At 32.0% G+C, this 5056-nt stretch overlaps 1 long non-coding RNA gene across 1 annotated transcript; it reads left to right on the top strand.

Moving 5' to 3' along the window:
- The first annotated feature begins 594 nt into the window (after positions 1–594).
- On the top strand, positions 595–2064 carry LOC110918362. Its single transcript, XR_002581263.2, has 3 exons — positions 595–1141; positions 1643–1849; positions 1944–2064. It is a non-coding gene; the product is annotated as an uncharacterized LOC110918362 (long non-coding RNA).
- The last annotated feature ends 2992 nt before the right edge of the window (positions 2065–5056 follow it).

The raw sequence follows: 5056 nt of genomic DNA, 5'->3' as shown, positions 1-5056 counted from the left end.
ATGTGTTGAGTGATTTTCTTCCAGTGAAAGTAGTTTATTTTTTATTATGATTTTAACCCTTATTATAATGACAATTGATTTTAATACATCGACACTATAATATAATATATCTATCTACGGGTTGAGTTCATTTCAGAACTCTAAATAACTACAGAACTTTCAGAACTCCTAATAAACAATCATTTTATATATAAGTTTTTGTATTTAGGATCTTTTTATCATCTATTATATGTATTTTTTCGATTACATACATGTTAAAAGTAATTTACATATGTTTAATTGCCAAAATTATATATATGTGTCATAACTAATTACATATATGTAAAAAAACTAGTTTACATATGTGTAATTATAAAATTACATATAAAAATTGAAAAAATTACTCTTAACATGTATGTAATCGTAAAAATACACATAATAAATGATAAAATTATCCTAAACATAAAATATATAAATAAAAAGATTGTTTATTAAGAGTTCTGCGAGTTCTGTAAATATTTATGGTTCTGAAATGATCCTGGCCCATATCTTACTATTATAATAAATCAAAAGCCTTTTGGCTGAGGTGTCAACACCACAAGCCCTCTCTTCTCTATCTTTCCTACATGTCAATCCCATCATTCATCTAACCCTACACGCGCTCCACGGTTCTTCTTTCCCTTTCCTCACCTTCTTCATATCTGATTCAAACTCAGACCTCTCTCTGTCATTCCACCTTTCCTCAAGCAACTTTACTCATTCAAAATTCAAATTCATTATCACCAAACCAAATTTCAAAACCCAGAGAAAAAGAGAGAGAAGAGACTAGACGACCCATGTTTCATCTTTTCAAAAACCCTTTTCCCAACGCGTTTTCTTCAGATCTTCGTTTTTCTTCGTTGTTTTTGACGATTTCGTTTACATATTCGTGTTGATCGCTCTTTGATCTACGTTTTGTGTATGGATTTGATGTGTTTCATCAAAACACATCAAAGCGATTCAAGAACATCAAAATCCTCTGGCGCCCCTTTCTCTCTCTGGCGATTCAAGAACATCAAAGCGATTTCACCAGATCTATGAAGATTTCACAAGATCCAATTGATTTGAGATCCAAATGATTTCAGATCTTCATTGACCGTCTCTTATTTTCGTCTCATCTCAGGTTCAGCTCTCTCATTTTCATCTCATTCTCTCTGTTTCTTCATCCGTTCAAGATCCAATTTCCTAGAGGTTAGGGTTTGTGACTTCATATGGAGATTATGTTACATGTTTAATGATGTCATACAAAGTTAGTGCTTGATTTGTTGCTTGAATATGTTAACCATTATTACGATTCATATTTGTTTGGTATAGAAGAATTTTCGTTCTAGGTTCGATTTGTTAGATTTAGCTATTAAATTTGCCTCTTATTACTGGACAGCTGCTACATATCGATTTGTCCATTAATTTAGTTCGATTATTTAGATTATTATCTTGCCCATGTTTGATGCTATTTAAGCTGTGTTTTTGCTGGTTATAATGGTGGTGGAGGATGATCAAACAAGAAATGACGGTATCTATATGTTTGTTGTCTGAATATTGTTTTTGAGTTCCGGTAGTACCAGAAAAACTGTTCATTTATGGTTGTGATTCACATAAGTGGTTTTCTGTGCTTGCACACCAGGTGTTCGATCAACTGCCGAGGTGACCAGATTAGCCGATTGCAAGGGATGGTTTTTGCAGGTCTTGGGGCAACCAGCAGTTGCCATTCACACCTCCTTGGTGTTCATCGTTTTGTCAGTAATGCCGACTACCTTTTGGAAGAGTAAAATCCAATTATATAAACATCATATCATCATACTTCACAACCTTCTTCATCAATATATTGAAGGTAACAGTAAAAAATCTTACACAATATTTGTACTCCTTGATTATCAGTTATGTCGTTCACCTCAACATGATATATGTATTGGATTATTTTGCAGATCAGTCTTGCCAACTCGGAATTTACCTAAAAGACGAAAAAAGTGAGCTCTTGGTTTTGGTAGATAGATCCGTTGGTGGAACCAACATTGTAGATTGGCAATTGAAGTTAGTGCTCCATATGTACATCTTTCTTTAATGATGTCAATAGTTTTCACAATTTACATTTAAAAAAGTTTGAATCCGCCACAAGCTATATGCATAAAATACGAATACTCTTTTTTTTTGCAGCAGATTGATTTATGATGATGGAAATGGTGTTATTGAAGCTCTAGACGAAACAAGTTATGATGGTGACGACCGTAGAGGATTAGCTGTAAGCGTTTTCTATATGTTTATTGATTTATTACTCGATTCTTATTATATTTCTTGACCGTGGTGAGTGTAATTGTTCTTTGAACAGTTCCTGGTTGTCGGATCAAGTCAGGGTGTAAAACATGTTTCTTTATAGTTTTACTATCTTGAAGAAGCCAATGGATGAATGGGACATGGTGGATGAAGCTTTATGATGACCATGTAATCCATCAGTCACATCTTACATCTATAACATCAACTTCATCGGTATTTATTGTGAATATTGTGTTTAAATTTGTATAATTTAATATTTTGGATCTCATATTAAGAAATATTTTTTTTACAAACTCATGGATCGAGAGTCGGCCAAGAATGTGCAAAGGAAACAATTGCCTTCCGAAAGGCACTGTGTATTCATATTACCTAGAATTTACGATTTCTCTTTGTTTTCCTCATTTTTTTAAAACTAAAACTTCTAGATATTGATGATGTTGACAAGACTATGGATAAGATAAATAAACAAACTCAAAATATGCAGCAAATTCAGGAGATATTGGGAACAACATTGGGTGCAGCTGCTGATTTCGATTAGGTATCATCCCCACTTTCAATCACTCTTCATGTCCTATATACATTCCAATTGTAAGGGTAAATACCTGTTTTTAAAAGCATATCAGATTTATAATTTTATTATAATTGTATAAAACTATATCATAATGTAAAAAAACAAACCAATCCGGCGTTTTGTTTTATCAGTTTCCAGAAAAAATAAATTGGGTATCGGTATCGGTACCGAAAATGTTCAGTACAAGTACAATACTGGTATTTGAAGGTAAAAATTGATATTTTACCGGTACCGTATCAAACTGGTACTGGTACTGAAAATGCCAAAACGTGGGTACCGAATCCATACCGAAAAAAATTTAGTACGGGAAATTTGGTACCGCTACCGGTTCAGTACCGGTACTCAGTACAAAAATCCCTATAAAAATTGTTACTTTAGATTGCTTTTCAGTTGATTCTTGCAGTATGAGTATGTGTTTAATTATGCTAGGTTTGTTTTGCTGGGTTTTTAGTTGATTCTTGCAGTATGAGTATATGTTTAACATCATCAGAAAAATAGCCGCTTTCGTGATTTTCTCTTAATAAAATCTTGATACTGATTTTCTTTTATTTAGATTTCGTTTTTTTTTACGAATTAGTTTCAGTTAATCTGTTATATGTTATTGCGTTCTTTAGGATTTTTGTTATATAATTTTTTTAATTTAATTGATTGATTTTTGGATTTGTGTAGTTTTGAAACCTAGATGTTTGCGTTTGATTTGGTTATTATTCTGGAAATTAAGTGAGTTTAGAGAATAGGTAAAGATTATTTTTTGTGAAACATAATCTCTATGAATGTGGTTTGGTTATGTGTATGGTGTTGAGTTAGTGGGAGTTATTCGCATGTGTCATTGGTGATATTACTTACAAAGACAATAATTGATGATGTTATACAAGCTAATCTTTTTGTGGATGTTTTTTTTGAGAAAGTAGTTCTGATTAAAGCGCATTTAGTAGAGGTAGTGGTGGTCTTGGTGGTAATAGTGTTAATCAGAGAAGATCTTCTCGACAAAAACATGTTTCTTACCAGGAAGATGGTGATGATGAGTTTAGTCCTTAAAAAAAGTTTGGGAAGATACTAACTTTTTGTTTATGAGAAGTAGATTGATAAAGACAATTACGTAAATTGAACAAATATGTGATTTCCACTTCATTATTATAACGACACTTGCTAATGATATGTTCTGTTACATGCAGGATGCCATTCAAATTGATGGAAACATTGACCCTGTTGGAGATGTCAAGGATTCCATCATTCGGTTTACTTATATTCATTATATTTTTTATTTAATGAATTACTTCTTACAAGTTCTTATATAATAGAATGTTTCAACATTCATTCTTGGCTAAGAAAGAGTCGATTTAAGAGTAACACATTCCCAGTTTGTTTACAATTAGCTACTATGGTATGACAACTTTTATGTATAATTATTGTTAAGGTAGTATTGGTAACCGGGATGATGGGATAAATATCGGTTTGGTGGTCAAATATTATATTTGGTATATGGTAAAGGTAAACTGAATTTATTAAAAAGACTACCATGTTATGTTACCAGGTTAGTTGACTCCAATAAGAATCAAACAGATGGCTGAAAATCTGAAAATGTGTAAATGGAAATCATCAAGCCATCAGATATAGATCACTGAGGCACCCATACTTTGTAAAACTACTATTTCTTGAAACTTTCTTTTTTCTTTCTAAAGTAGTAGCTACATTGGGAATTAATAAGAGGTGGGGGACTAATTAGTTTTAACTGATCTTTTGAGCCATTCAAAAGAAAGACTAATCTTTTGTAAGCAAAAGCGATGTAGCATTCAGTTATAAATTTGACATTGGAGTAAAAGTTGGATCATCCAACAAAAAAACTGATCCACATATACTCGGATCCCGTGTCAAATCCATTCAATCTTTTGTACATTTTTTTTGTAATGTTTGTCGAACATAAATGGTTATCCACTTATAAGAAATCATATAAAAAAAATTCTTTTGTCAAATATAAATTTTTTTAAAACAGCCCATAACCCGTGAAGCTCACGGGTATATAACTAGTATCTACTATATATCAATACTAATTTGTATGGTTAATAATATTATGTAATATATTAGATATAACAACAGGCGGCTTATGAGCATCATCAAGATAAACGAGTTTTTAGTTACAACTTAAACATGGTTTGAGTTTGTTTGAACTCGACTCAATTTGAGTTTTTAGCGATC

This window comes from Helianthus annuus, chromosome 16 (genome assembly GCF_002127325.2).
Source record: "Helianthus annuus cultivar XRQ/B chromosome 16, HanXRQr2.0-SUNRISE, whole genome shotgun sequence".
NCBI classification, from domain to species: domain Eukaryota; kingdom Viridiplantae; phylum Streptophyta; class Magnoliopsida; order Asterales; family Asteraceae; genus Helianthus; species Helianthus annuus.
This window is presented reverse-complemented; position numbering and strand designations above follow the sequence as displayed.